The 22958-nt window shown below is 37.4% G+C and overlaps 1 protein-coding gene across 1 annotated transcript in view; it reads right to left on the reverse strand.

Moving 5' to 3' along the window:
- Positions 1–22958, reverse strand: part of ERBIN (erbb2 interacting protein) — a 121120-nt gene that overhangs the window by 81046 nt on the left and 17116 nt on the right. The window contains exon 3 of the mRNA XM_066568751.1: positions 20006–20117. The gene's annotated coding sequence lies outside the window, so the exon portion shown is untranslated. The remainder of the gene's footprint in view (positions 1–20005; positions 20118–22958) is intronic.

Here is a 22958-nt window from a genome sequence, read left to right on the forward strand (position 1 = left end):
CCATTTAAACTGTTTGCAGACTTCCAACCCAAGCAGAAGGAACTCATCCAATCTCAAACATCCAGAGGCAATAATAGAGCAAATGTGTGCATGAGGGGAAGAATACATGAGGCTACCTGGATATTTCATGTCATGCTGCTTTATAATGATTTAGAAGCTGCACAAGCCTCTGAACAAGAGACATCAGTTACAAAATCAAACAAAAGCAACGAACTCAGTGCAAACGTAATGTCACTTGAAACTGTGACACTGAGTCACATAACCTTAAGCCTCAATCAAAAGATGACAGTTCAGGATGTGCTGTAGCTACAGCTGTAAGCATCAATGAGTTTCCAATAGCAGAAACCCTCCTATCACCACACAGTTTGCACGGAACAACCTCTCTAAGAAAATAAAGTGGGATATTTGGAGGAGCTCAAAGTAACCATGCACCAGAACTGCAGAAATCTAGAGACAAGGGACTAACGGGTTTGTCTCAAACACCAGTAGCAGGGTGGCTGTGGCACCAGCCAAGGACTGTTGGCAATAACATGCTGTGAGAAAGAACAAGATGTGACTGGACAAGGGGCCACACAGAGGTAGGACAGCACTCCTCTGGGACAAAGGTCTTTGATCTACCTCCTGGAGATAAGCACAGTGCAGTACAGCACAAACAGAGAAATGAGGTGGAGAAGCAGGCATGGACTCTATGGGGGGAACAAGACCACCAAAGACCCAAAGCCCTCTGACCCATTTCCACAAGGACCTGGAAGAATGGACTGTGAGTCGTAAGTAATTTGCATAGAAAATGTGACATATCCCCAGGGCAGGGAAAGCTACTAATAGGTACCCTGATCTAAACCGAGGAAGTGGCCCCAGGACATCCCATCAGCTGAATTGATGCTGCAGCCAGGACTGGTAATCTCTTTCCTTCTTTCCTTCCTTTCTCCCCCTCTTAAATTCATCTCTCTCTCTTCCCTTACACCCTACCCCTTTATCCAAAATCCAGGGTCATGTGCTTATATTAGAGGCCAGTGTACTAACATACCAATTTCCAAGCCAAGTGTGTAATTTACTAATAAAACTCCATAAGCTTTTGTGGATCATCTGACTTCTCATTCCTTTCAACCAATGAGTATCTACAAATCTTGGGTGCTCCCTTCCCCCTAAGGGTGCAACATCACAAAGACCTCAGCTAGTTCAGTTCACCACTTTTTTAGTTGTTTTGCAGGAGTGGTAACAGGTGCTTCAGATGACTAGCGGTTACTTTCTCTCAAGGTAAAAATACCTAATGAAATCTTATTTAACCATAGTCTAGGAAACTATATCAATCACATCAGACTGAGTCTCAATACATTTCCCTAACCAAAAAACTCTAGCACTCTGTTTTATGAAGAGCGGGAGCTATTTTATGTATATGCCCCATTTGTACTCTTTCTTGATTAAAACCCAAATGCTACTATAAATGCTTGCCAACTAGACTGCTAGTCTGACCCAGAGCAGCCATTCCAATCACTGCACTCCAGGGGTTGCTCACAACTAAGTGGACAAGTATTTCTCATTTCACCAAGTATTTCATTTCCAACTTACCACTGGCTTTAACCTAGATAGGGTGAAAACAAGGCCAGACAGCCAAAAAAAAATAGTGAAAAACTGTCTGAGCAGTCAGGGATCAGGTTAGGAAAACTAAAGCACTGGTAAAATTAGATCTCGCCAGGGGCATCAAGGGCAACTAGAAAAGCTTCCACAAGATATCTTCTTTGCCATACAGAAGGAATCATACAAACTTCAGAAGCAGATCCATGAGAACCTCCAAGTTCAACAAGGCCAAATGCAAGGTGCTGCACTTGGGTCGGGGCAATCCCAGACATAAACACAGACTGGGAGGCAAATTCAGTGAGAGCAGCCCTGTCAAGAAGGACTTTAGGGTTCTCCTGGATAAAAAGCTGGACAACCGTGTGTGCCCACAGCCCAGAAAGCCAACTGTATCCTGGTCTGTATCAAAACAGCAGCGGAAGGAAGTGATTCTGCCCCTATCCTCTGCCCTTGTAACACCCCACAGAAGTACTGTGTCCAGTACAAGAAATTCTTTACCATGAGGGTGAGGAAGCACTGGAACAGACTGCACAGAGAAGTTGTGGATGCCCCATCCTTGGAAGTGTCCAGAGAAGGAGGGTGTGAACTCGATAATCTTTACAGTTCCTTCCTTAGAGAAGAAAGGTGATTTCTATTATTTCTATAGGCATTCTATAGGATTTCTATTATTTCTATTTCTATAGGATTTCTATTATTTCTATTTCTTCCTTCTATGGGTGATAGAAGGAAGACTATAAAAATGTGGCTCCCCTCCAAAGGAAATGGGAGAACTAGTTACCTGTGACATGGAGAAGGCCAAAGCACTCAATTACTTTTTTTGGCTCAGCCTTCACCAGCAAGTTCTCCAGCCACCTCACCAGAGCTGCAGAAACAAAGAAAGGGACTGGAAGAATGAAGAACTAACTATCTGCTGTAGAAGATCTGGTTTCTGACCATCTAAGTGAACAGGAAGGTTCACAAGTCCATGGGACCCAATGAGGTGCATCCACAGATCCTGAAGGAATTGACAAAGGAAGTAGGTAAGCCACTACCTATCTTACTTGAGAAGCTGTGGAAGTTCTAATGACTGGGAAAAGGACATATAACCACAATTTTTTTAAAGGAAAATAAAAACCCATAGAATTTACAAGTCAGTCAGGTCTCACCTCACTGCTCATAAAGATCATTGAGCAGACCCTCCTGAAAACTCTGTTAAGGCACACTGAAAACAAGGAGGTGATTTGTGACACCCACCACGTGTTCACTAAGGGGAAGTCATGTCGGACAAATACGGCTGCCTTCTATAATGGGGCTACAGTTCACTTCAGATCCTCAGAATTCTTTCATTTGGTTTTGGAGGTCGATTTGAAAAGAATACTGATGTACCCAGAACATGTAGCAAACTTTCATACAACAGATCAGGATATAGGGTTATACTTCAGTACAATGAATGAGGCCCAAGCAGTTTTTACTTTCCCCAAACTGTTTAAGGAAACAAAAATAAAAACCAAACCAAACAAACCAACCCCCAAAATAAAAACCAAACAACAACAATAATAACCAAAAAAAAAAAAAGGAAAGAGAGAGAGAGAAAGAGAGAGCAAGAAGCAAGAGAGAGAGAGAGAGAGAGAGAGAGAGAGAGTGGGTAAACCGCAACACGCTCCTCATTTCAGCAAGGGTTGGAAATAAGTGTGCCAGAGAAGGCTTCCTGAAGATAAGGAAAGCATCATATCTCTCAAGGAAAGTACCAAGGCTATCACCATGACAACGTGAAGAAAGAGAGAAAGTCAAAAGATATGGACTTTAGTTGACTCACAGAGTGACATGGCTCCTTTTCACCTATTGAGAGAGTTTTGAGAGAGTTTCTTTTTCATGACCAATGGGCAGTGTATGTGTTTGTTAAGCAAGTGTAAATATCTTGTAAAATTATAAAGGCAACATGTTGCTTTAATAAATAGATCTATACAGCCTTCTGATGGAGTCCTGGTGCTTTGCGCCATGTTGCACTCTATAGTGACAAATAATATCTTAAAAACTGTTTGCTTCAGAGGCATTTCAGGCAGCCTTTACCCCTTAATAACCATCCTCCATTTTAAATACTGAAAACACTAAAACCAGCAAAATATTTCTTTAAATAGTTCCAGGAGAGTATTGCAGAATCCAGATTATCTGTGCTTGTCCTTAACCATCCATTCATATTCATCAGGAAAGTATATTTAGCTAAAGAGACTTTAGACTGATCAAAATCATCCATACTAGAGACTCACATTAAACAGAAAGAGATCCCATACTGATCCACTAAAACCAGTCTAGTAAACCAAGAACAATTTTATGGCAAGGAGATCAGTTGGCTTTTTGCCCTTTGAAATGGGGATGAGGAAGATGAAGCATTCCAAAGACTGAGAAAGAGCAACTGTCTTCACCATTGGTATCACTGAAGATACCAAGTACAAGAAGACTTTGCCTGCCAAAGGATACCCATAACCAGATTTCTTTTTTTTTAAGTGTCAGGGGAGTACATGAAGATGAGCATAATCATTTCATATGCAATGATAATAAGTAAGTTTTACCGTCAGTGTTTACTCGCAAGATTCTAATTCACAACCTGCCACATTGGAGGGAAATGTGTACCTTACAGTGTGCTAGCTTGAACAAACAAAACAACATATGATTTTGATTGAGGAAACAAAAGATAAACACAGCTGAGAAAATATTTATCTCTAGACAGTATATCTTTTGAAATTAAATATATTTTGCACAAAGTAGAAAGGCCTGTAGACCACAGACAGCGTAGTCCATCTCAGATTCCCAGACAGGGGAACAAGGAAGGATAAGAGAGAAGGACCAAGGAGACACAAAGGATCCAGAGAACACTCTCAAAAAACAAATTCATCTTGCTTTTCCTGGAAGCAGATGCCGTCATCCTATCCCACTGTTTCTTGTTGTTTCAGTATCTGAAACAAAGACAGACATTTAGAGTGAAGCAAAGAAAAATGGAACTGTCTCATTTACAGAGATTCAGCAAGTTTCAGGGAGCAGAAGTATCTTTCTATTGATTTGGGGTGGTCAAGTCCAAGACTTTAATAACAAAACATTACCTCAAGCAGCATGACACTGACCTGCTTGAGGATTTGTTACCTCCTAGTACCACTGCTGTCAGAGCTGCTTACAACCAGGATCCTTTAATGCACGAAGAGGACAGCTGATAGCACATTCTAAGCAGGCACACAAAGGTTCACATTTGCTTCCAGAATGCCCCAAAATAACCTGCTGGTGTACTGCAGGGGACATGAAGTTCAAAAGTGTTCTGCCAAGGGCTAAGGGTATGCTTACATACATATGGAATGCAAAAGCACTATGACAGGTCCCTGGACTGGCTAACTTGCTATATGACTTATATCTTAATTTAAAGAGTTTCACTGTTCTGCCAGATCTACAGTTCTATTAGAGGTCTTTTTAATTATCTTAAAACTTAATGGACTGCCCGGAGTGCAATAAAGTGAAATTTTGTTATTTTCCATATCACAATGGCACTTTTGCACAAGACAGTTAAGGAAACACATTCATACCTGTGCATACACAAATAAATCAGAGCTGATGGATTTTGTGGTTGACTACTTTTTCTTGGGAAAGCTAGTCAAAAAAGAGTCTTCAAGTCATAAATGAAGACTGCACCTGTGACCTCAACTTTTTTAAAGGCAACATTTCCACCTCTGTGGATATAGCTACAAAAACTTTGTCTAAGTATTCTGAGTGCAAATTGTGGTTTTGCAATAAAACAAACATACCTAGACCTAGGAAAATCATCTGGTGTTCAAAACTCCCTTTTATAGCAATGCAGATAGTGCAGAAATTACCAATATGTCAGCATTTGATCTCATCAGTGAAAAAATGCTATAATGCACATGCACCAGATTGGAGGAGTTTTGGATCTCATCAAACTGCAAGAAATCATTTATGAATCAAGATGCCTGTTTCCCAAAGCATAAGCCTCAGCTCATATGCTCTGAAAAGTTATTCAATAATGTAAAGAACAAAATACCATGTTGTTATTAAACATAAGCAGTTAGATCTACAACTGTTGAGGAGTTGTAGATCTATCCACCCTGAGGAAGCATAGATGTTACAGGTAAGAATCATATTGTGACTTGTAATTGCCTTTAAACCCCATTATTCTCCAGAGAAGTAGTAACATATAGCACTATTTTACTTTCTTTCCCAAGCACTGAAAACTGCAGAATGATGGAGGTTCTTAGGCACCTCTCCAGATCATGTGGTCCAACCTACCACCCAGTCTACCACACCAGAGCAAACCAACATTAGATGCTACAAAGTCAAACTCTACTTTTGAGTTAAGGTCAATATCAGTTTGTAAAAAAGGAAGCAGATCAGTTGGATTATTTGCAAGCATTTCCGGGGGAGAAAGCTGAGACTTAATGGTTTTTGTTAACTGTGGTGGTACATGTGTCTATGCCTCCACTCTGGCAAAATTGTCTAGTCAAGTAATTACTATCTTAGGTAGTCATTTTCCAACTCTTACTAAAGCAACTGAATAATCACAATGATTCAATCATACATGAATGCATAATATAAAACGTTCCAGCCTGCATTATAAAAAAAAGGTATGAAGTAAATCTTTTTGCAGAACCAATACAGTTATATCAATATATTCTGCTTTACAAGAAAGTAAGGTTGGTTTTCAGAGTTACAATTTATTAAAATCTATAATGAAGGTTGCTTTCCAGATTGGTAAATGTGAGGGGGATTAAACTGTTACTTTATGCTGCTCCTAATCATTCTAGTTAAGGCATTACTAATGTCTACTGTTTCTGTTACTTGATGCCATCACATTAGCTCAAGTAACAAGAAACCAAGACAGAAATGAAAACACAGAAACAACACTGGTTTTCTACTCCCAACTTAATGCTAAAAATTAAGAATTTCATGAAGGCTTTAAAACATTACTATTCAGTGTCCTTAAACACTGTACTCATTTAACATAGACCTGTCTTAATACAAAATAAACAAGTATAGTGATCTCTTCATAACAACTTGATTCTTCTCTTTGAAGTATACAATATAGCAGTAGCTGACCTTAATAAAAAACTAACCAAAAAAAAAAAAAACCCAGAAAACTACCGGAGGTGGTTTTGTAGACCACTTATGTCCTCACAAATCATTCTTAGGGACAAGACCAACATATTTCAGAATAGCAACAACCTGTACCTTGTGCAGCGTCACAATTCTTTACCAAACCATTTTTCTAAAAATGACAGTTGTGCTAGCTCAGTGACTAAAAGTGAGTAGATGTGCCAAGCTACAGACTGAGGTCCAGTTAACCCTGAAGAAGCTTTGTTGTTAGTGGTAACAAAAAGAATCCAACTGGTTTAATATAGGAATTAAAAAGAAAGAACAATTTTTTTTTTCAAGCTACAACTTTCACACAAGCTTCAGCCATTTCAAAGATTTCCACTGCTACTATAGAATAGACATTAACTTTTGAGAGAACTGAATGTATCTCTGTGACATCAGAAAGCCAATTAACACCACAATGTGACACAAGTACCCAGTGTAACAAGAGAGGCTGCAAATCCAAGAGAAAACAATTTAGATCTGGTGCCCTCACCCTATGTTCCTATGTGGCCCTGTTCCTTTTCACCCTGCACCCCTTCATTCTTTAGTTTCCCATCAGCACATGGATCCCAGACAGTGAGCACTCCGAAAGGTCAAAGCTTTTTCAGTGCTATTGTTGTTAGCCACAGCAAATGTGGTCAAAACTCAGCCTTTTTTCACTGCAGAACAAGAGACTGATGAGGGGAAAGATGAGGAATGTGGAAAATTTGGAAAACAAGTGACTAAGAGAATAAGAATACATAAAACAGAATATCCCAATTGAATCAGTAGTAAAATTTATAACTAAAACCACAAAACTCAGTCATATATACACACTAAACAACAAGAGAATGTATACCACTGTTTCTAGAAAGACATACTTGATCAAAATTAAGTAGGTGGTTCACTTGTATTATGCTATTATCATGATCTTAATTTCTTTTTGCCTACTGCCATTCATCAGATAAACACTTTTTCCTCCCCCACTTCATCACACCCATATCTTTTATTAGATATTGAAATACTTAAGGAAGGGACATAGCTAATTTTATTGTGCAGTACTTCAGAAATATGGCACCAAGTCTTATAGAGATCATGGGCATGTACAAAATGCTGGTGGCAGCCAACACTCACACTTCTGTGTGCAAACAGCACTTGTCTAAATATTGCCCTAAGTAGATGGATCATTAACAGATAATACGTTAGCTACTTAATATGAGGAAAAAAGAAGTGATCTAGATACTAAAGCAAGTGTGTGCAAGCCTGAGACAAAGCGTAGGGAATAAAAACCTGTACACTCAATTCTCCAAAAACATGTCAAACTTAATCAAAGAAATCCTAGGATAAGTCCTCCATCTGAATGAACCCAAGATTGTCCCAGACAGTGTATTCTTGTCCTGAAGGACAATCAACCTAAGGTTCAAGTCCTCTTGGACAACACTTTGAGTATAGCTTTCAGCCCTGCAGATGAACCACTACTGCTTACACCCCCATAGTAAGACCAATAAAGATGGTATATTTCTCTCCATCTAAGACCTAGACAGTCAGACATTTGATACACAGGCAGATACTCCGCCAGTTATGACACAGCTTATGCACAAAACCAATCCCTAGAGCTGTTTCAAACCAATAAAATACAGATGGTCATGACAGAATTCAGACTACAAATGTTACCAATTCTGAGAATGTCTGTGGCATCAAATGTTTGAATTCATCTTGTGCCTGTAGCCTTTCATGGCTACTGGCTGGTCCAGGAGATAGTACAACACAGTTTAAATCATTAAACAGCTGAGGCTTTATACTAGAAATTATCAAATTGTGCATAAAATACTGAATTCTTAGAAGTAATAAAACCTAATTTGTCTTAATAGTTATGAAATTGATATTAGGAATTGGATTAATCTTTTACATTTCACATCCTTCAGAAACATAATTTTATATCATAATGGAGATTTCATATTTAAATTGCTTCAAAAAGAGAAGAAACTAACAGCAAACAGTTGCTGTTGTATATAATTGTATACTTAATTATAGATCTCACACTACCAGCCAAGTCATTATTAGGGTATGTTAATTCCTGAGTTCTCTTTCCTTTCAGGGCAGAGGTGAGCAGGCTAGTTAAGCAACACTTAAAGCTATTTTTAGATGTCATTTCCCCCCACAAGTGTAGAGGCATAACTTTCCAATTAACAAATGCTATTGTGAACCTTTTACTTCCTTCTGCATTTATTTTGTTCATCACTGCTTTACAAAATTGAATTAGGAGACATCACTGGCCAGTTGGATTACAAATACAATTAGCTATCTGACAATATGCTTGCAAAGCTGCTAAATATTCATAGCCATGAAGGAAATTAACTTCAGCTGTGCTCTTAACATGTGAAGTGAAACAAAAATATTTGTGTCTTATTGCTTGTCTGAGTGGATTTAAATAGAAAAAAGAACCATCAGATACTTATTACAGCTTCAACTGTCAATTATTGCACACGCCAACTTGAAAGTCAGTGTTGTCTATAAACAGTAACAAAGATACCAGGAGGAATATTACATTTCTGTATTGAAAACAAAAATAAATAGTCGAGCAGCAACAACGAAGAATCAGAGATGAATTTTTAAAAACACACTGATCTGAAGTAGGGATATACCCTGAAGGCAAATGTCCAGTATCAAAACTTTTTTGTAAGCTCTGGACAATTCAACAGGCGTCTTCCTGGAAGCTGGTGTTTCCTGTTTGAATTGATTTTAAATTTTTAACTAACTACAACAGCTACTGATTATGACTAAACACATAAAACATCAAACCAGTTAGTATTTTTACCCTACTACACTTCACACAGGCATGCATCATCTGTCACCGAGGTATGATCTGTAACTCTGTGACATTATCACATTACTCTCTAAAAGATTAATGCTACTGCCTAATCTCATGGTTTGAGCCAATTTCTAAACACTAAGCCTTGGCTTGCTGTCAGATCTCACTACCTGCCCGAGAACCAATGATGGAGCACAATTGTAACTTTTTATCATATAATTTAAAGCTGCCCAACCCCTTTGTGGCAGCTAATTTAAATTCTGCAAATACTGTTACAGGTGATTTGTTTCACAGATGAAAAGAAGCTACAGAATCCCCCTGGATTTTTGCTACATAACAGGATATCAATCCTCCTCTAACATACAAAAAAATCCAGGCCCATAAACTACCTGAACAAAAAGGCAAACAGCTCATTAAGGTAATTAAAAATTTCTGTTATTTGAAATTGCAGAGCTGCAAGGTAATTAATCCCCAGCTCACAATATAATTTAAGGAAATTAATATGCTGAATTTAATTTATTGGAAAATAGTCCTAGTTGTTCCTGTCTATAAAAAAACAAACCATGCGGACTGAACTTGAAGTAACCAATGCAGACATAGCTTCTCAATCTGAAAAAACAAACCCATAATTGTTACTTAAAAAAAAAAATCATGTGTGGATGGCAGTCTCTGGAAAGGAGCAGGATATGAGTTTGTTATATTCCCTCCAATAATGAGATTGCAGTGAGGGTTGTTTTGTCTCAGTTCTTACCCTTTTTTATTGAGTTTAATTTAAACCAACACAGCATCACATACAGAAATGGCTGTTTGTGTTTAGTCTGCAGTATCATATACTGATAGAAGCACTACCAAAATGCATGCCCTAAAATGCATTTGAAGATTATCCAAAATCCTTTTTGCTGTAGTTGCCCATTCCAGTTCAAAAGGTCTTCCAGTAACAAGTGAAATGCTTATTCGATCTGATAGTCAAACAATGGAGGTTCTTAGGGGTTTCTGGCTTCTAGATACCAGTCCATTCTCTGTGCTGAGTAAAGACAAAAACAATCAGATATGAGCTTTAAAAACAACCTAACATCTGTTTAATTTAAAATGAGTATTTTTCTGGATATTCCAGATCTTCAACAAGCTAGTACAAGATCTGGGCAAATCAACTAAGTCTGTATTTAAAGATTTCCTAGCAATAAAGCAAGTCACCTGTTTATGTGCAGATTACTGGATTCTAATTTGTAGGAGAAAAACTGTATTAGATTACCTCTATGCAATATTCTGCCTAGCAATAAGACACAGTAACTAAAAAAGGGAATAAAATCAACCCTTTCCAACAGGTTGATTCCTAACATGCCAGTCAGCTCTGTTAACGGTTGAAAAAGCACTAGAATATTCTCTAGTATGGAAAAAACCTCAGTACTGAGAATCAACAGTGAGATTAATGGACGTATTTCATTTTAGATACCAGCTTTCATTTTAATACCATTAAGAGTTTAGAACTTAGACTTAAAATGATGGACAAAATTACTCAACAGTTTTAATGTATATGCTCTGTGACCATGCACATAGTCCAGTTTTCCCATAAAATTACAGAAATCCAAAAACTAATGCACATGAAATTTATGTTTTCTGGTGTTAACAATAGTAAGAGACTGGGCAGAGAATAAACATTAACAATATGGCACATAAAAACAGAGACCAGAATGAGCATCAGCAGTTAGATAGCAGTACTGTTATTAGCACCTCATTTAAAAAGAAACAAACATTTTCAACAGCTTTGATTAGACTAGCAGACCAGCATCTAAATCTGGAATAGCAAATACTGAGAGACAGAGGTTAACCAATTTATCTAACACCTACTCACTAGTTTAAGACTAATGAGCCTTAAACTTAAATCTTGCTAGATGTAAAAATGCCTACAGATACCAAATCTTTATCTCCTGTGGTTACTGTTTGCTTTCAATGCATGTGAAGAAAACTACAGTTCACATGCTTGAAAATGAGGAGCCTAAGTCAAAATTCGACTGTTTCAGAGGTATGGGAATAAAAAGGAAAATAAGGAAAAGAGAAATATCAAAATATAAAAAAGGGAAAAGAAAAGCTGGGTTGGACTGCTAATATCTCCTATCAGTCCAAGACTTCTCAGAGACCTAGTACAGGTCTACAGGTGACCCTTCCAGTGACAAAGTCCTCAATAATAGTGAGAGCCCCCAAAGAGTCACCTCTCTTGCTTCCTTATCTTTCCATTGTGGTTTCTTCTGCTGTAGGTCAGCACATTCCTCTCCACTCTTCTGCTGTTTCTTCTGTTTCAATATGCTTTTTTTCATACCTCAAGTTGCTTCGCCAGCCTTTCTAATACTAGTATCCCTGACATGCTTCCATCTTAAAGAATTTTCCAGATGATAAGCACAGCTGGGGATGGTCTACTTACATTCAATGCATATAAAACCAAACATAAACTCAACCATCAGCAACAATGTTTTTATCACGTCCTTTGCTTACTTCTGGAAATCACTAGTACCATGTCCATTACTCTGACCCACAACTCTCCTTGCTTCTTCATCCTTTGAATCTCTGTAGTCACATCTGTCCCCAGCCCCAAACACCCAAAACAAAACCTTAACCCCCCAAAAATTATACTTACTACAAAAATAATTTCTAGGACACTGCTTAACTATATTGTTGGTTTAAGTACTCCTACTTTGCCCCTTTTCCTTTGAAGATATAAGCAGCTTATTTCTCTTATTTTTCAAACTATTTTCTCATTCAAAATCGAAAGGGAAACTCCTCAATCAATAAAATTAGCTTCTACCACCATCTATCTAGTCTCCTGTGTTGTAAAGTATGGTCTGGGGATATTCTATTTCCCATCTGTTAGAGGTTGGGCAGTCATCCTCTGTTAATTGGGCAGGTTTTTTTATCTCTCCCACAACCAATCCTCCCTCTGGGAAGATATCTTCTGTTGATGAGCCATTGAGTGTCACTGCATGACTGATAAAATTACATCATCCCATTGTGAGATGCTCTGCCCAGGGGAGGAGCCAAGCATTCCTACCTGGATATATTCTGAGATATTGGAACACCACAGGCAGTCTTTTCCCACTGGATTCCCAGAGGAGGAGCTTTCTTCTCCACTGCGTTCCCAGAGGAAGACCAAACCCATCTACACCACCACGGGACCTTCAGAGGAAAACTCCACCCTTCTACAGGATCGCTGCTCCAACAGAACCACACCTGGCACTGCAGGAGGACTGCAGCCATCATTGAATGGGAGTGCTACCAACACCCTGACCCACAGGGTGTCAGGCTGTATTCTGGCTCTGTCAGTAGTTTTGGGGTTTTTTTGTTTGTACTATTACATTTGTATTTTTTAGTTTTCCTAGTAAAGAACTGTTATTCCTATTCCCATATCTTCGGCTGAGAGCCCCTTAATTTCAAAATTATAATAATTTGGAGGAAGGGGGTTCACATTTTCCATTTCAAAGAAGACTCCTGCCTTCCTTTTCAAACCAAGACACCTAGCTTCACCAATTTTTCAGAGCAACTCTTGACAACATTCCCACATAGGTATATAAAATGTATTCACTGTGTATTCCTTCATATTTTCCTCATTTCTTGCATTCACAACAATGCTTATAAATAAAATCCCAACACCTACCAGACTGCTGTTGTGCAAATACTACTGCTCATCAAACTAAATAGTGTTTACCATCACCATCCCCCACATCATGTGCTCCTCTATCGAGCTAAGTCACCCTAACCTGTTCTGAAGGACAATCAACCTGTTGTCTATCCTACACTTGTGTTGAATCATGAGAGGCAATTCCAGTTAGTTTACTGAAACTCCTTTAGATTACACAAAGGGTAATCATAGTGCTTTGGGAAATAACTGATTTTACCCATCGTGAATGAAAATGCACTACATGTGTTACACCTATACAAATACATGCATAAAAAGCAAATAGTACAGCTATGCTGGTACAAACATATAAAAATAAAATTTAAAGCAGACATATCTACCTGGTCTGTTTGTTTACTGTTCCATAGTGAGCAAAAAAAACAAATTAAGTTTAATAAAAAACATAAAATCAAGAGAAGAAATACTTTGAGTCCTGATTTTTTTATTCAGGGAGAAAAATAAGCCCACAATTCTACCATGAGAGACAGGAGTCAACCAATTTTCTTGATATCTGCAAGAAGGTAGGTTTTTTTCCCCTTGTGCTCCAATTAGGTCAGCTACCGAATCATAGGATGGCTGGTGCTTGAAGGGACCTTAAAGATCATTAGTTCCAACCATTTTGCCACAGGCAAAGGCAATTTCCACTAGATCAGGTTGCTCAAAGCCTGATCTAGTCTGAGATGGGTCCTTCCCAGCTCCTCTGGGCAACCTGTTTCAGTGCCTCACAATCCTCACAGGAAAGAATTTCTAACATCCAATTTAAACCTACCCTCTTTCAGTTTAAAGCCACTCCCCCTTGTCCTATCACCACACACTCTTGCAAAAAGTCCCTTTCCATCTTTCTTGTAGGCACCCTCCAGATACTGAAAATTCCTGTAAGGTTTCTCTGGAGCCTTCTCTTTTCCAGGCTGAAGAACCCCAGCTCTCTCAGCCTGTCTTCACAGAAGAGGTACCTTAGCCCTCCCAACATTTTCATGGCCCTACATGAAACAGACCTACATGGCCCTACATGAAACAAAAGATCTAAACTTTCAGAAAGTTTTACCTCTGGATTCGAGGGGAGGTATTATTCCAAAATAAGTTACAATATTTGTAATTGTGAATAGAGATTCAGAATAACCCTGGAATACTTTTTGCTTTTCAGCACAAAAAGTAAGGAAGGATTGAAGCAAAAGCCATATAAACATTTAAACTGAGCAAGAACATTCTCTTGGTTGAATTTTACATGGCCTGGTATTAGCAAAAAAGACCAGAGGGGTTTCTCCACCTACCCTCAGAGAGTCAAATCAAGCATATTTTTATCCTCAAACAACAGCAGTTAAATGCAAAAGATAAGCAGTACTCCTTTCTCACTTACACAACTAGTTCAAGGGGTAGAGAAAGGAAACTACAAGAGTAAAACAAGAGTTTGACATGATATTCTAGGGAAAATAATAATCCTCTACCATAAAGGCAGAATTAACCTAACTTATTACAGGATTACAGTCAAACAATTTCCTAGTTGATCAAAAAAATTTATAATGTGAACCATTTGTCTGTTGATCATCAAGTTCTTCTCAACTTTCATAATTACAAAAGTCTCTTATTCTGCCAAGCAAGTTAAACATATCTGTTAAATTTATTAAAAAGAAGTATATTTTGGTATATTTTATCTCATTCTCATCCACTTTAGTGGTCCTAATATTAGCCTCCTAGATATCTTAGGTAGACCCCCTTCATCCTTTACTTTCTGAAGCTTCTAACCCACAATTCACTGCTATGGCTTTTTCCCCTCCCCCATTTAATTAACAGATGCACACTTCTCACTACTATATTAGCCTGTTTTAGATTCAATGTTTTCTAAGCATCTAGTAAAACATCCTTTAACTGATTTCCCTTCAAAACTGAGTAGAAAAGGAATTTCTATACAGATGATTTCACTGAATGGCTTCCAAGTGATCTTTATAAAAAGGAACAAATAAATGCTGCTGATTAAACTTCATATCTATTATGTACAATCAAAGTCAATTCACAGTCATTTATACTTGATCAAAAACAAGGTTTTAAATACACTACTGGTTATTTGTCTCCTTTCAATAATAGGTGTTACTCCAAGTCCTTTTATAATTACTTCTAAAAATACTGCATCCATCATCTTTTAAATGAATATTTAGTATTAGTAGTACAAGACCACCTGCACATAAAATTAAGTTTCCTGTACTTAGGGAGTTAGTCATCCTGTATGTGACTGCAATATTATAGTCCATAGCAAGCTATTTCTGCTGTGGCCACAGAGAAAACCAATTGATAAGTGTTATTTTTTTTCAGTTCTCATCAAAATAGAATTGTCCTTTTTCATCATTTTGCCCTTCCTAAATTGCCAGCAGCTATTTTAACCATCAAACACATCACTTTTTCTACCATAGGTCAGTGACACTATGCAGATCAACCATAAGCATTTCTCCTTCAAACTGAGTACCCAACACTTTTTTCTTAATAAATGTTCTTAGAATTATTCATCAGTCTTTCATGAGCAGTATTTCCAGTATCTTGCATTTGTATCAGGTATTTTTACTTCTGCACATGCTTTAATAGATATTCTACTTGCCTCTTCTCTGTAACTATGTTTACTTCAAGTCATTTTTATTTGAGGAAAATCTGTCATCTCTTTTCACCCTAAAATGAAGCTGCCGATTCATAACAGGAAAACCCACTCCTTTACATCACTTACCTAGTCAGCTAGCTCACTCTTATCATCTTTGTCTTCATTTACTTATCAACAGAAGTGTCAGAAGACCACTTGGACCTGCAGAAACACTATGCCATTTAATCAAAAATGACTGTCTGTCTTGGATGACTAGAAGTCTTCACAGATAGGTAATCTGTAGTATAATATCATCATGGCAGTATAGCATTCCAAAACACATGGCACATCCCATGCTACTCCTTCCCTACAAATTAAAGCAACTCATTCTTTTTGCTTTCTGTGTACAAGGCTTCTTTGGACTGAACTTGATGCAGATTGGCTAGCTTCAAATTTACCTGGTCTTATTTAGTGACATCCAGTATTTCTCATCCTGATGTGGAATTCTGTAAAACATCCATCTGTACAGCTCTCCACACCATTGCTGTACGATGCCCCTGACACAGCAGTGACACAAGAAGAAAATGGTAATTTTTATATAAGCTTGTGCAATTAAATTTGTAAACTCATACCATTCTTCATATTAAGACAAGTATTTTGGGAGAAAAACAAACTATGGCACATCCATTACAACCACCCACAGCTGCTTATGACATCACTGAAACTAAGCTATTCTATCAGGCATTTCTGTTTCACCATCACGTCTTCCCACTAGGAGGAAAATATACTTTCATATTATAATGTATTCAACTGGACCATTAAGAAAAAAATATCCTGGGGTTAGCAGGGGAAAGAAGAAACAAAAGGAAAAGAGAAATTGTCAGAGAGGTCTGTGAATGACACAGAAGCAATATCTCAACTGAAGAAATAGGCACTGCGATTCAAAGACAACTGTTGAAAGCAAGTTAACTTGCCTACATTAACTAGCGCTTGATTCTGTCTCCATGGAATAATGCAGATGGAAAAGCAGAGGAGAGAAGGAAAAGGAAGTCAGATATGCTATTTAAATACTTTAGAAGAATTCTCCGCACACTTCCCCTCTGACACCACCACACATTTATGACACTGTTTAATAAGTTTTTTATTTGCTAGCTACTAAATGACAAACAAGATTCAAGAACTGCTTACGTAATGCAAGCATTAGTACCTCAACATCTAACCTTTGCATAGAATTAAACAAAGTTGCCTCTATGGAGACAGGATGTTTTCCTTACAATACCCAATTCTGGCCATGTGACAGCCAGCAAGCTTGTTCATACAAGTCAACCCTATGATAACCTAATCTTATTTAGACTCTCAGCAATGTTCACATTTTAAGGGACAAACTAACTACTATTCTTTTGGTGTCCTAAATGAAAAAAACATTCAACAAAGCAGGCCAGAATATGTTAATAGAAGTGCCTATGGGTCTGAAAATCATTTCAGTTATTGAGACAGCTTGTCCATAACCTCACCTACACTACAGGGAACATCAGGCTCACAGAACAATGAGTTCCCCAAGTCCATTGCCAAGATAAAATATATCTCATGCTGACTAGTTTAACCTTCACAGCTGGAACACCTGAGATATGTTGGAGCAGGCATTTCACGCCAGAACTTGTCAAATATAACTAGGAAGGGGGAGAATTAAGGCAGCATTTATTGCTACAAGGAGAAATGAATCAGCAAGTCAAGAGGACTCACAGATTAAATATGCAAACCAGAGCTTATGTAAGAATCTTGGAACACATCCAAAATAAAGAAGTCACAAGAATACTGAAGGGATAGGATACAGAGAATCCTTTTTAGTCAACGCAGCCTTCTTTATTCAGGTGGAAGTCTTGATAGCAAGACAATGAAATAGGAATTTCCTTAACTAACTGTAATTACACAGCTTCAAAATTGCATCCTTAAATGAAGGACTGTCAGAAGACCAAACAATCTCCAAATACATCAATAAACAAGCTGCAATACACTGTAAGAGTGAAGATTTCAGAGCCTTGTCAAATTCACCTATCAGACGATTACAAATAGTTAAAAAAATAAAAGAACTCTGACAACTTTTAGTCTTATGTTTCTTTCATGTACTTCGACTATTCTCAAGTAAAAACTTGTTTACGGTTTCTATTTCCATGTCATATTTCAGTACCTGTAAATACATGTTGATACATTATGTTCATATTGGACCTAAGCATTTAATATTGTGCTATGAATTTAGCAGCTTGACAAATACAGCGACTTTCCCAGAAACCTACTCGTTACAAAAAGCTTTTGAGAAGCTGGAGAACACATACCAAATTGGCATTAAAAAGCCTCTATCCAAGATGATCACAAAACATGAAGAACACTTATTAGATCTTTTGTAATGCCTACAGTAAATTTTTCATTACAACATGCTTTACGATTCAGCTATTAAAGATATGTATGCAGCCACAAGCTTATCAAAAAGCATTTGCTTCACAATCCTGTTCTTTTTAGCAGGTAGATATTTTCTTCCCCCAGTAAAGACTCATTAATCAAAGCTGCTAATGAATCAACTGTTAGGAGTGAAAAGGGGACTAGACTTAAGAGCAAACTATTGCAAAGCAAGAAACAAGCTCTACATTTAAGCATACCTGAAGTGTGAAGTAATACTGAAGTGTTTCCAAGTAAAAACAAGCAGATTCACAATGAAACTAGGATTATAAAACAATGTTCTAATTTAACATAAAATTATTAGCAACATTTAAATATGTGTACTTGCCTATTATCTTACACATATTCAATGTTACTGAACAATATTAGTAGCATAAAAAAAGAAAGAACCTCCTCTAAATCCAAGCTGTGCACTGCTGCCTGAACTCTTCCACTTTGGGGTTAGCTTGGCAGTAGCAGCTTATTATCAGTCCCAACTTATTCAAATGATAAAATGGTTTCTCTTTTGTGACAGTTTTTTCCACAATATCATTCTCTAGTCAGAGAATTATGAAAGAAATCTCCCAAGTTTAACAGAAAAAAATTGCACTTCTTAAAATTCTGTAAACAAGGATGTACAGAAACAATTGTGAAGCCATCACACAAAACATCAAGTATTTTATATATATATATATATATTTAGGGTTTTCTTCTCAAAAACAGAATATACTCCTCAAAATCTAACTTTTTTCATTAAAACCCACTCTATCCCCATGAACTCATTTCCAAGTAAAAAGCTCCTACACCTGGTAATGTCTTTTCACAATTTTACCTAATTTAAGTATTGCAACATCTCTACTTCCAAGCACATAATTTCAGCAATTATTAAGCATTTAAAACATTATTTTTGCCATAAAAATATTTCCTCTCTCAAAAGTCAAACATTTTCTGTGGTTAGTTACACATATTTGTGGGTGCATTCTAACTATATTCTCAAATCAGAGCAAAAGATAGTGAGAGCAGAATAAAAAAAATGGATTTGCCCAACATTCCTTATGAGGACTAAGACAGTATATTATCCTATTCCAGTATATACTGTAATCTAGCAAAGACTTTTATGGCACTTCAATTAGGTACAGAAATTGGAAAATAAAAAAACCCCCATATCATTCTAGTCAGTTTTTCCCTATTGTGCTATGACCCATTTCTGAGCATCTATATGCATCTGCTATTAAATAATGCATGCAATTGAAAAAAAAAAAGCTGACTCCCCCAAAACAACACAAAAAACCAAACCAAAACAAAAAAACCCTAAACAAACAAACAAACAAGCAAAAAAAAACCAAAAAAGCCAACCCAACCCAAATCACTCTAACCTTTCTCTAGATAGAACAACAGCATCTCGTTAGCTTATGCAGGGCAGAAATACTTGTTTGAAATTAATTTTATTTTTGCACAAAGCTACCTGAATACATTACCATAAAATGGGTTATGAATTCAAAGTAAGCAAATAATGCAGAAAAATAGAGCAGATGCAATGGAAGTCAGTCTACAGAAGTGCTAACACAGAGCTGTACCAACTTTAAAGTACAAATGGACCATGCTCTGTGACCCAAGTGCAAGAGACAGTACCAATACAGTGAATACCTCCAGCACCCCTTGAGAGAAAACAAACAATATACATTTCTTATGCATCATCCCTACAAGCTACTGTAATACAAATTTAGCAGTTAAAAATTTGTCATTCTTACATGTGAGGGGGAGAAGATATTAATAGAACACTTAAGAGTGTAACTGAAACAAAAAGTGTGCCAAAACATTCAGCTCCCCTTATCTCCTTTAACATACGTGGACAGTCACCTACCCAAATCACTCCACCACTGCTAATTTACACCCCAGGAGCCTGAATCAGCTTCTCAGCTGGGACCACAGATTCACCAGGACGCCGAACAGTTTATTAAACCATCCACATGGATCTGTGAAAGAGAATTAAGAAGTGTTTTCAAAATGATGGGTGTAAGCAGTCTTACACAAAACTACGGCAGTAAATCCACACATTTACTTTGTTCTACACCAGAATCAAACATAGACAACACAGAAGCAGCAATACCACAACAACCACCATTCTATCAACATTAATTTTTGTTTTTTGTCAAATGTGAACATAATGCAATCAGAAAAAGCAGTGTGTCAAAACACAGAAAACGTAAAACTGATTATGGTCTCCTCCTTCTATGGCAGCCAAAACTGAATCATATACACTACTAGCAAGCTAGACCTCAGAACAGCTCCCTGTTATTTGTTTGAATGGAGTCAATTATCAGATTAATAAAATGAAACCAAAACCAACAAGCACTTATGTGCAGGACCTGGGCTGAATGACTTCCTCTTAAAGTTCTGGTGAATCTCCATCATGTTCTCTGAAAAAGAATCTATACCACCCACACAGACACAAAAGCTTCCACAGCCCTCATGGGGAAATAAAACTCACTGCAACAAATGAGTCTTTTAAAAAGCTTCAATTATTTTAACTGGACCTGCCAGCTGCCTTTCTTTTAGCTTAACGTCATGTTTTACTGAAGGTCTGCAGCCAGAGCTGTTGGCAAGAGTGGAGACAGTTGCTTACAAGTAGTTGGGTCTCTTTCTCAGAAGCTTACTCTGCCTGGTGGGCTTGTGTGGAATACTGCCATACACTCTGAATGTTGAGAATACCAAGTTTTAATATGTGGTCCTGGCTAGTAAGCCAGAATAATGCAGTAAATCTAACACCCATGGTGTGTTACACATGCATCTTGGTCACATGTGTTGAAGACAGTTCAAATACAGTGTCAAAATACAGAAAAATGGTTTTTCATCAGTTTTTTAAACAGCTAACACATGTCACCCAAAAGAAAAAGGTCTAATAAATCTAGGTTTCTATGTTGATAAATGAAATCTTCCCTGAAAGAAGTTACTCTTCAGGAGATCAGATCCTGATTAGTTCTTAATACACAGTCACAAAACTGAGTTTCATGATTCCTGGAGTTTTGAGATTCCTAAAACTTTTATGACAAACAGCAGCGACAGAATTGCCAAGAAAACAAGTGTTTGTGCCACTGCCAGAACACTGTGAGATTTAACAAACCATGAAGCATCCATAGTAATACAGCTGTTCAACAGATCTTAGCTACCTTTTCCAAAACATAGGTTTTATCATCTCCCCAGGATGCCATGGACACCCCAACTACAAACTCTGAAAGATGCCACAGTTAATGACTGCACTGCTACTTTCCTGGCTTTCTCAGGAATAAAAAAATTGGGCTGCTGTCCCTTAAAGCAGTGGCTCTGAATTTTCCTTCTAAATTTTTCCGAATGCATTCCCACCTATAAGCTATAAAATTCTTGCATGGCTGAAAATACAAACATAAGTATCACATTATATCATGTTTATATCTAGCCAGCAACTCCCTTCATACACACCCTGTTTAGGAACTGGTGGTCTGTGATGTAAAGCCTGGAACAGCTTTCTTAGCTCTTAACTAAGGAGAGCTGACTAACTTCCCTGTCTTGTCTTGTGATCTTCCAGAGAAGATTCAGTTCAATTTGAGATGTAAGTGGCATCTTTATAGATACAGAATGGATTGTTGAATATGGTGTCTCTTCCAGTTTACCTATTCAAGCTTGTGACTACCTGCAATCCATGATACAAGCACTTGGTACTGATGTAGACTCCAAAAGTTAATAGTTGAGGAAGAGTAAGAACTTCACATATCATTAGAAGAAAGACCTTTGACACTTCTCCTAATGCCAGTATTCCACACAATAGGGTAACTTAGAAAGTAGAACTAAGGCTATGGTCCACTTCTGGCTTTTTCATTACCAGAGACTTGTAATTTTTAATTAAAACACACTACCTAATTAGTACCAACAAGCCAATCCAACTCAAACCTTGAAGGGTAGGTCACAATAGGAGGAGGGACCCATATTACATTTGAGTTATAAACCCATTTCAGAACAGTTATGAACAGCCAGAACTTCTCAGAACTAGACAGATTTGTGCTGTTGAATACCTAAATCATCCCTTGCAGACAATATGTTGGAGCTTTTGTGGCTGCAAAGACAATTACGAGAAGAATCAACTTGGATTTTATTCCACTATCACACTTGCGAAAACCATGCTGCATTTAAAAAAAAAACAATAAACAGAACAATTTTTTTTCCATTTTACTGTATCTAGTCCCCTGTTACTGTTACTCCATTTTTTTCAATATATGACATGAATGATCAGGGTCTGCTTATCTACATGAAATTTCATTCAAGTCCTGTGAAAATTTAGATGTGGTTAGTACTGCTATCAAGTACGTCAGAGTTTGCAAGAACATACCCTAGAGCCTATGCTAAAATAACTGGTAATATTACATTATAAACCAAGGGTATCTATCACTTTGGCTAAGATACCAAGGGTATCTATCACTTACTAGAAAAAAGTTCCAGATGGAACACCGCAATGGACACTACTTTCATTTTCAGACAGAGCCAAGAAGCATCATCACACCACTATATTTGCAATATAACAGCAACTAATGATAGCAGTGAGTAATGGAAAAGATAGCTTAAAGCAGCAAAATTCATTTAGAAATATTCTACTAATAGATCTTTAATACTGTAAAAAAGACTAGTTGAGATATTAAGTCACTTCTACTGCAGATCAGTAGATGTATGCATAAAATCTAACATTTTGATTTCACAATGATCAGAAAAAAAAATCATTTAGTATCACAGGATTCTTCCCCTACATTTTCTTCATCTACCATGACAAATTTAAAAATGATATTCAG

The sequence above is a fragment of the Molothrus aeneus genome, chromosome Z (assembly GCF_037042795.1).
Source record: "Molothrus aeneus isolate 106 chromosome Z, BPBGC_Maene_1.0, whole genome shotgun sequence".
Lineage (NCBI taxonomy): Eukaryota > Metazoa > Chordata > Aves > Passeriformes > Icteridae > Molothrus > Molothrus aeneus.